This window comes from Anabrus simplex, chromosome 6 (genome assembly GCF_040414725.1).
Source record: "Anabrus simplex isolate iqAnaSimp1 chromosome 6, ASM4041472v1, whole genome shotgun sequence".
NCBI lineage: Eukaryota > Metazoa > Arthropoda > Insecta > Orthoptera > Tettigoniidae > Anabrus > Anabrus simplex.
Window position 1 is genome coordinate 290,850,723 of NC_090270.1, and position 10,799 is coordinate 290,861,521.

Below are 10,799 nucleotides of genomic sequence, written 5' to 3' on the forward strand. Positions count from 1 at the left end.
AAATATGCCATAGTGAACGTGTTGTAATTTTGTAAACGGATAGATACCTTTGAGCAGTATACTCGCTAAATCATCCGATTTTCCTAAAGTCATTGTTATTATGATATTTTTGTGTTGTTTCAATCTTAGTGATTTCATTCTCCTTATAATTTATTCCTTCCATTTGGAAGCAATTCAGATACTTATATTAACTCCTTGTTAATCATCGGTATAGCTTCTTATTGCAATTACGTTAACCAATTTAGGTGTTTTTAATACTTGAACAATTACTCTTATTTTGATTTTGGTCATGTTTATAATGATTAGATTTATGTTCTTCAGTTTTCAAAGTTCAGATTTTATTTTAATTTTCTCCCTCTTTTCTCTAATATTTGTGTATTTTCAATGAAAATTCTACATAAAGTGGCTCATTAGCCTCAGTGATATATTGTACCAAAAGAATTAGTTTCAATTCACATTCAATCTTTGGCTGTGACGACATGCGACTGAGGTACGAACAGACTAATACAACAGTTCTTTATGCAACATGTCCCTGTGATTTTTAATGTGAAAGTATCTCTGAAATAGTCAATTTGTGTATTTCTAGATTATCTATTGCAGTTGATGGTGTATCTATCAAGTATGCATTCATCCATGCATATACTGTATATATCCGACACTTTCAAACACAGAGGTGATAGTCATTAATACAGTTTATCAAAGTACTGTTCCTGGATTATTGTAAAGTTAACAATGTTTGGTTCATTTAATTGCCTATTCATCTTACTTAGGTACCAAAATACAGTATAATACAAATTAATACAATTAACATAATCAACCATACCATTTCATAGTATAATACTAGCAATTGTACCCGTGCTTCGCTACGGTATTCCAGATTGTATACGGATATCGAAGTAAATTACTGTACATGAAGCGAATAATAATTTTTAAATTGCATGTAAATTGGCGTTATCCGAGAAAAAGCATAAGGAGGTCCGCAGACGATGTTTCCAATGTAAAGTGCGAGTTGTGGAGTTGTGATGATAACGACAGGTGCACTTGTCTACCACAATTCATTATGTTTTAGAAACGTTGAATAGGGTGAAATTTGTGTAAGATTTTCACACAGTGCATTACTTTTCAGATACTTATGCGACAGCTTCAAACATAGAATTTGGCTCACATATGGCTACTGGGTGGGCCAATATTCGTATAGAATTTGATGATCCCATGTTTCCTATAAGTGAATCAAGCCATCAATTGTACGTGTACAAAGTGCAAAATTTAGGTAAATCCAGAAATATAGAAAAATTTAATGTATAAGGGATAGAGATACGATAAAAGGTCCTAGGACCGAAGTTGTAGTTGAACGGAGATTGTGCCATCCGTTTCGTGATACGACTTACCGTTTAGCCACGAAATACATCGAAAGGAAGGACTGCACCGTCATTAAAATTGCCTCCATATTTCGATATTTTTTAGGGGGTAAAAAATAAAATTTTTAAACATCTCGTAAATTTTCCGTCGGTTACATGCTGAAAGCTATAATTGTGACTAATTTCAATTTTCTAACTTGTCAGGGAGATTGTGCTGCTATCTTGATATGGGGGAGTGGGTTAAAAATCAGGACCTTAAGGAAGCTTTTAAGCCCATAAAACCTGTAGGTTCTGGATAAATATCACCGACTGTGTTCTTATGCAGGTTTGAAACTCCCAGCATGTACCCCTCAGAGAATTATGAGAATTTGAGATTTCTCTAGGGATCCTGAAGTCATCAGGTTGTCTGGTACCAAGTTTTAAATTTCTAAGATGCCTAGAATGGTCTCACTAATTTACGTCTGGTTTCATTTTTATGCCTCAATCTATGTATATATATAGTACAGTATATATAGATCGCGCCAAACAGACTTCCATTTATTAGTGTGGATGATATTTTACCCGCTTCCCTAGTGCTTCTAGGGGCGTCTTACTCCCAAAGTACGTTTTCCAGGTAGTAAGTCATACTTGAAAGTCATACTGGAACATACACACGTCCATTATCTCGGTCATTTCTAACAATTTATTTTTTCACCCTTTCTCACCCCCTATGCCAATGGGGGCTGAAGTTAGACTTTAAACATCCGCAATGTTACTATTCATCTCAACGACCCGGAAAACTATGGATTCGGCAGTATATTCGATTACTATTATATCTCACTCCCCCTTCCCCTACCCTAAAGGGGGCTAAACTTTGAGTTTTAAAAAATCGGAATGTTACTATTCATCTCAGCGACTATGTATTCGACACTATTATTTCTATATATCATCATTATTCCTATATATAACTCTCCCAACGTCCCCCACCACGAAGGGGCCTGAACTTGGATTTAAAAAAATTCCGGAGTGTCACTGTTCATCTCAGCCACCCTGAAAAGTATGGATTCGACACTATTTTCGATGATTTTTATATCTCAGCCCCTCGCCCCCCCCTGCCCCTAAGGGTTCCTGGGCTGTCTTAACCCCACGTGGTTTGTCTCCTAATACTAAAACTCCGGAGTGTACAATTCACCTTGGCGACCCTGAAAACTATGTATTCGACACTATTTTCGTTTAATTTTATATATCACTCCCCCTCGCCCCCCCCAAAGGGGTTTGAACTTGAACTTAAAAAAAAATTCCGGAGTGTCAATATTCATCTCAGCGACCCCAAAAGTATGGATTCGACAATATTTTCGTTAATTTGTTTATCTGACCCCTCGCCCCCCGCCCCTAAGGGTTCCTGGGCTTTCTTACCCCCACGTTGTTTGTCTCCCGATACTAACAATCCAGAGTATACAATTCACTTCGGCGACCCCCGAAAAATATGCATTCGACATTATTTTCGTTTAATTTTATATATCACTCCCCCTCGCCCCATGCGAAAGGGAGCTGAACTTGGACTTTAAAAAATTCCGGAGTGTCACTGTTCATCTCAGCGACCCCGAAAAGTATGGATTCGACACTATTTTCGATGATTTTTATATCTCAGCCCCTCGCCCCCCCCCCTGCCCCTAAGGGTTCCTGGGCTGTCTTACCCCCACGTGGTTTGTCTCCTGATACTAAAAATCCGGAGTGTACAATTCTCCTCGGCGACCCCAAAAACTATGTATTCGACACTATTTTCGTTTAATTTTATATATCACTCCCCCTCGCCCCCACCCCAAACGGGGTTGAACTTGAACTTTAAAGAAAATTCCAGAGTATCAATATTCAACTCAGCGACCCCAAAAAGTATGGATTCGACAGTATTTTCGTTAATTTGTTTATCTGACCCCCTCGCCCCCCCCCCCGCCCCTAAGGGTTCCTGGACTTTCTTACCCTCACGTTGTTTGTCTCCTGATACTAAAAATCCAGAGTATACAATTCACTTCGGCGACCCCGGAAAACTATGTATTCGACATTATTTTCGTTTAATTTTATATATCACTCCCACCCCCACCCCAAAGGGGGTTGAACTTGAACTTAAAAAAAATTCCGGAGTGTCAATATTCATCTCAGCGACCCCAAAAAGTATGGATCCGACAGTATTTTCGTTAATTTGTTTATCTGACCCCCCTCGCCCCTAAGGGTTCCTGGGCTTTCATACCCCCACGTTGTTTGTCACCTGATACTAAAAATCCAGAGTATACAATTCACTTGGGCGACCCCCGAAAACTATGTATTCGACACTATTTTCGTTTAATTTTATATATCACTCACCCCCCCACCCGCCCCCATGCGAAAGGGAGCTGAACTTTGACATTTGAAAAATGGGGAGTGTCATTGTTCATCTCAGCGACCCCGAAAACTGTGGATTCGGTACTTTTTTCGATTATTTTTATACCTTGCCCCCCCCGCTGACCCTCCACCCCTAAGGGAGCTACGGATGGCATACCACCAGAGTGCTCGTCTCCAGATAAAAAGTCATAAGTGTACCAAGTTTGGATGAAATTGCTCCAGTGGTTTAGGAGGAGATGTGTCATTTACACACACACACAAACATGCATACATCCATTTTTATATTTAGTAAGAAGAAGAAGAAGATTATGCTTGCTTTATTATTACACAGAGATATTATATTTTGAACACTGCAGAGATCCAAACTTAAACTGTATATCCGAAGAAATTATTCGAATCCGAGGAATGAATATTACTTCGATCGCGGCATGCCCAATCATGAGTACGGCTTCAATAATATTAGTCATCAGTTTCAGTGTCGTGTTCATTGCAGAGGGCAGGATTTTTATTCTTAAGAAGTATAATTGGTGCCACAATCGTCCGCTCTAAGATGTACGAGGGTACTCCAGGTGACTCCAAGTCTTTTGAAGCTCTGCCGTGTAGTCGATTGACTTGTAAATGTGTAGAACATCGGGTAATTCTTATAAAAGTTGCTTGTTGAAAGAAATGAATGGCATGATATATGATAGCAAGAATGAAGAGGAAGAAACCCGGCGCCGGCACATATGCCACTCCTCTCGAATAGCTCAAGACTTAACGTCCCGATCCGACGGACGAATCATCATCAACACCGTCATATGCCCTCACACCATATAAGACCAAAAACAGCTTCCTACGTCCTGGACGTAAAATGGCTCCTTGAATATTGTGTTCTCTACCTATCTCTATGTACGTTGCCTAGCGACAGCGACTCTATGCATTTAATCTTGGTGACAGCACGTTGGATTGTCATATCCCAACGCACGTTTTCCGAAGGTTTTTCGTTCATAACTTACCAACGAAAGCGAAAATGAAAATTCCGGCTTCGAGGTGCATTCGGACCCCTTTCCATCCACCTATGTTCAAAATTTCAGATCTCTACGTTCTGTAGATTTTGCTGGGCATCGCGCACAGACAGACAGACAGACAAATACTTCCTTTTATAATATTACTAGCAATTGTACCCGTGCTTTGCTACGGTATTCCAGACTGTATACGGATATCGAAGTAAATTACTGTACATGAAGTGAATAATAATTTTTAAATTGCATGTAAATAGGCGTTATCCGAGAAAAAGCATAGGGAGGTCCGCAGACGATGTTTCCAATGTAAAGTGCGAGTTGTGGAGTTGTGATGATAACGACAGGTGCACTTGTCTACCACAATTCATTATGTTTTAGAAACGTTGAATAGGGTGAAATTTGTGAGATTTTCACACAGGCATTACTTTTCAGATACTTATGCGACAGCTTCAAACATAGAATTTGCTTCACATATGGCTACTGGGTGGGCCAATATTCGTGTAGAATTTGATGATCCCATCTTTCCTATAAGTGAATTATACGTGTACAAAGTGCCAAATTTAGGTAAATCTAGAAATAGAGGAAAATTTAATGTATAAGGGATAGAAATACGACAAAAGGTCATAGGACCGAAGTTGTAGATCACTAAAAATTGAACGGAGACTGTGCCATCCGTTATGTGATACTACTTACCGTTTAGCCACGAAATACATCGAAAGGAAGGACTGCACCGTCATTAAAATTGCCTCCATATTTCGATATTTTTCGGGGGTAAAAAATAAAATTATTAAACATCTCGTAAATTTTCCGTCGGTTACATGCTAAAAGCTATAATTTTGCAAACATTTTCTAACTTGTCTGGGAGATTGTGCTGCGATCTTGATATGGGGGAGTGGGTTAAAAATCAGAACTTTAAGGAAACTTTTAAGCCCATAAAACCTGTAGGTTCTGGATAAATATCACCGACTGTGTTCTTAAGCAGGTTTGAAACTCCCAGCATATACCCCTCAGAGAATTATGAGAATTTGAGATTTTTCTAGGGATCCTGAAGTCATCAGGTTATCTGGTACCAAGTTTTAAATTTCTAAGATGCCTAGAATGGTCTCACTAATTTACGTATGTTTTCATTTTTATGCCTTAATTTATATATATATATATATATATATATATATATATATATATATATATATATATATATATATAATACAGTATATATAGATCGCGCCAAACAGACTTCCATTTATTAGTGTGGATAATATTTTACCCGCTTCCCTAGTAGTTCTAGGGGCGTCTTACTCCCACAGCACATTTTCCAGGTAATAAGTCATACTTGAAAATCATACTGGAACATGCACACGTCCATTATCTCGGTCATTTCTGACAATTTATTTTTTCACCCTTTTTCACACCCCCTATGGCAAAAGGGGCTGAAATTAGACTTTAAACATCCGGAATGTTACTATTCATCTCAGCGACCCGGAAAAGTATGGATTCGGCAGTATATTCGATTACTATTATATCTCACTCCCCCTTCCCCCACACTAAAGGGGGCTAAACTTTGAGTTTTAAAAAATCGGAATGGTACTATTCATCTCAGCGACCCCGAAAAGTATGGATTCGACGCTACTTTCGATGATTTGTACATCTCAGTCCCCTTGCCCCCCTGCCCCTAAGGGTTCCTGGGGTGTTTTACCCCCATGTGGTTTGTCTACTGATACTAAAACTTGGACTTTAAAAAATTCCGGAGTGTCGCTGTTCATCTCTGCGACCCCGAAAAGTATGGATTCGACACTATTTTCGATTATTTTTATATCTCAGCCCCCTCGCCCCCGCCCTGCCCCTAAGGGTTCCTGGGCTGTCTTACCCCCACGTGGTTTGTCTCCTGATACTAAAATTCCTGAGTGTACAATTCACCTCGGCGACCCCGAAAACTATGTATTCGACACTATTTTCGTTTAATTTTATATATCACTCCTCCTCGCCCCCACCCCAAAGGGGGTGAACTTGAACAAAAAAAAATCGGAGTGTCAATATTCATCTCAGCGACCCCAAAAGTATGGATTCGACAGTATTTTCGTTAATTTGTTTATCTGAACCTCTCGCCCACCCGCCCCCCCCCCACCCCTAAGGCTTCCTGAGCTTTCTTACCCCCACGTTGTTTGTCTCCTGATAGTAAAAATCCAGAACATACAATTCACTTCGGCGACCCCTGAAAACTATGTATTCGACATTATTTTCGTTTAATTTTATATATCAATCCCCCCTCGCCCCCATGGGAAAGGAAGCTGAACTTTGACATTTGAAAAATGGGGAGTGTCATTGTTCATCTCAGCACCCCGAAAACTGTGTATTCGGAACTTTTTTCGATTATTTTTATACTTTGCCCCCCACTGACCCCCCACCCCTAAGGGAGCTACGGATGGCTTACCCCCACAGTGCTCGTCTCCAGATAGTAAGTTATAAGTGTACCTAGTTTGGATGAAATTGCTCCAGTGGTTTAGGAGGAGATGTATCATTTACACACACACATACATGCACGCATCCATTTTATATATAGTAAGAAGAAGAAGATTATGCTTGCTTTATTATTACATAGAGAAATTTTATTTTGAACACTGCAGAGATCTAAACTTAAACTGTATATCCGAAGAAATTATTCGAATCCGAAGAATGAATATTACTTCGCTCGCGGTATGCCCAAGCATGAGAATGGCTTCAATAATATTAGTCATCAATTTCAGAGACGTGTTAATTGCAGAGGGCAGGATTCTTATTCTTAAGAAGGACAATTTATGCCACAATCGTCCGCTCTAAGATGGTCGAGGGTACTCTAGGTGACTCCAAGTCTTTCGAAGCTCTGCCGTGTAGTCGATAGACTTGTAACTGTGTAGAACATCGGGTAATTCTTGTAAAAGTTGCTTGATGAAAGAAATGATTGACATGATATATTGAGCCGTATCCTACCGGCCCATAATAATAATTAGAATATTATTTGACCAAACATGTGAAATTTATTCATAAAAGTTACAGTCTAACATGTGAAAGCATCGTATCCTAAGATAGTTGATACCGGATGTTGAGCAAGACAGTGAATCGCTGGATGTTGCTTCATATTTCCGTATGACCGTGAGAAAAGATAGCGTACCCAAGCGTTGGCAAGGATCGACACGTGTATTAGATGCTGACCAAGCAGGATATTTCAGCCAATGGGAACTTAAGGATTTGGCAAACCTGGAGGCTACACCGCGCCAAATATTAATTCCAGGATGACCAACGTGCTCTGTGGATAAAGTCAGTTTCTGTAAGCGATCGGTTTTCCACAGTTTATGAAATCAGATATATTTGGAAATGTATTATAAAAATTGATGGAAGAGATTTGCTAGTGTTTGAACTGTGTTTTGTAAATATATTACAATAAGTATTATGTCATCATACATGACGAACTCTCTGATTGGTGGTTGGTTCAGACACCCGGGAACCCCAGCATTATTGGCGCCACCGAAGCCTCCTCAGTAACCCTAGCTCTGGAGAGCGTCATTCGGTAGTAAAAATTTGAGCAGTACGGATGTACCAACTCTGTATCTCTGTGGAAAAGATTTGAACAGTGCGGATGCATTAGCTCTGTGACTGGTGTTATTCCAGTAATAGTAACTGGTTATCATTGATACTGTAAATTGTGCAGTCGCAATATTTACTGTACTTGTGTAAATGAAATAGTATAATTTTGGCAGAGTTTATTGTCAATTGATAAAGACGGTGTTCAGTGACCGCTGAGTAACAAGTGTAGTGGAAACGTGCTATTGTTTCACTATTTCGCGACGGGCGCGTATTCGCGTGGAACTTTCGTACCGAACCGTGGGCTGCTTTAAAAACTGTATTTTTTTACCCTTTAAGTGAAGTGTGTTATATATATGTGAATCAGTGTGTTAGCTGACCTGGTAAAAGAAAGGGTATTGCGGCTCGCAGCATTAAGCAGCGAAGAAATCATCAATAATAGTCTTCTGTATTCCAGTGAATTATTTTCCAGCAAGATGATGGATACGCCTGTAAAGGAAGGAAGTGCATTCCCACATGTTAATGCTGTGATTAACATGGAGTAGACCCATAAAGCAGTGGGGATGTAAGCTGCTATCCTGGTTTCCCGAGAGTCATGTAAAGTAAGACGCATGTATTATTTACGGCATGATATGTAAGTTATGTTAAGGTACTAGGGCAGTGTAGATAGAATTTTAATTTTCATTTAAAGTAAGCCTGACGGCATGTGTTTGTTTAATTTTGTTTCTATGATGGAGTCGGATACGAGAATAATGCATGTTTATTTTATTTTCATTTTGCTTTATGAGTAGATGTTTGGGAAAATGAGGGATTGATAGGATCAGTTATTGTTGTAAATATAGTATTTACCGTAGGATATACCGAGTTTTCCTTAAATATAGACTAGAAGGGCTAGATCGACAGGTTCATTTTTATACTACGTCAAACACGTATCAATTCATTTTATTTCGGTTATTCAGAGAGACAGGTATAGCTATTTTGCATGATGCATGGTTTTACAGAAGCTGCCAGAAGGAGCTGCAGGACGTCGTTGTTAAATTAAGATCTTTGAAGTTAAGTTGGATTCTGTTTGCCTGATGGTCTGCCAAGGACTCGAACTGCGTCTCATTATGTGGAAAGGCCAGTGGGATTCATGAGGAATAATGAGAAAATAATTGCATGCTGAATTATAACGTATTGGTGCAGGCTGATGGTATGCCTGACAAGAAAGAGTATTGTGCAGATGTGCGTGCCTGCCTAGTGTCTTCTGAGTGTATATTGTGATCAGAATGACAGTGTTAATTCCAGACTATTGAGTCTGATGTTGTTAAATGGCCCAAGCATGCCAAGAAGGAATAAATATACGTGAGTTTCCGTGTAGTTGATGATGGGCGTTATCTCATGGCAAGCTGATTCCTGGCCTGTGTTATCGGTACGTGTGAAAGAGACAGTATTTCCTTGGGGCGACCTCGGGAGACAAAACCCAATCTTTAGCATAGTGGAGTTCAACATTTCTTTACAGCTAGTAATCTACCCGGAAGTACATGACGGATGACCGCGCTGTTGAGCGCTCAAACGCAGCAGAAGGCGGCAATGTTGCCCATTGCTTTCTTCACGATATCAAGGATTATTTATATGTTTTTCCCTTACAGGATGGTTTTACATTATTATTTATGATGGTATACCTTGTCTCGTTGTTTTTAAAGGGAACAGCCCGAGTGCTGAAGTATCGTTGGTTTATCTAGTTCTGTCTAGATCTTTTGTAGTGAACCGGGATTCACATTAGAAGCAGTGTAGCATTTAAGACTTTACTCGATATCCGATGTATATATATGTTTAGTTTGATTATTCGAATTATTGTAAATATAGTGTAGGATTTGCCCCTAGTATTTTGCATAACTTACATAGCGTCCGGTGCGTCTTAATTATTTTTCTTTCCGTCGTAATTTTTCTTATAATGTAACTTTTATTTTACGGAAATAGTTTGACGACTCTCGGGATTAATTTAACTTTGAAACCGTATCGTTGGGATGCGATAGTGTGAAACTCCATACGGAAATACCACATGGCAGTGTTTGCGTACACTTGTTGCCATACAACATAAACATAGGACTATAAGAAGAAGATCAGTCTTGATTTATATAAATGTTCTTTGTTGAACTTGTTTTTTATGTCAAATTTGTACAATCATTCAATTAACGTTTTTTTTTTTAATTTCAACTTATTTCTAAACTTTGAGCTTATTTTTTTACAAATTATTATTTTTCTTGATTCAATTTATTTTCGTGTGATTTGATCGGAGATATTTGTTAATAAATCCATCTTACCCCCTATGATTGTTTCTCATTCGTGTTATACCTCCATTTCCTGTTATTGATTGCTATTTTAGTGTAGAACTTCGACTTTTTATCCTGACCCAATCGACAACCAACCCACACTCTGCCCAACCCTGAGTTAGTCGGATGTTCATACAGGAATGGAGGCATCGTCCTAGAGGGTATTTACCCCTGGGTACGGTACAATATGATAGCAAGAATGAAGAGGATGA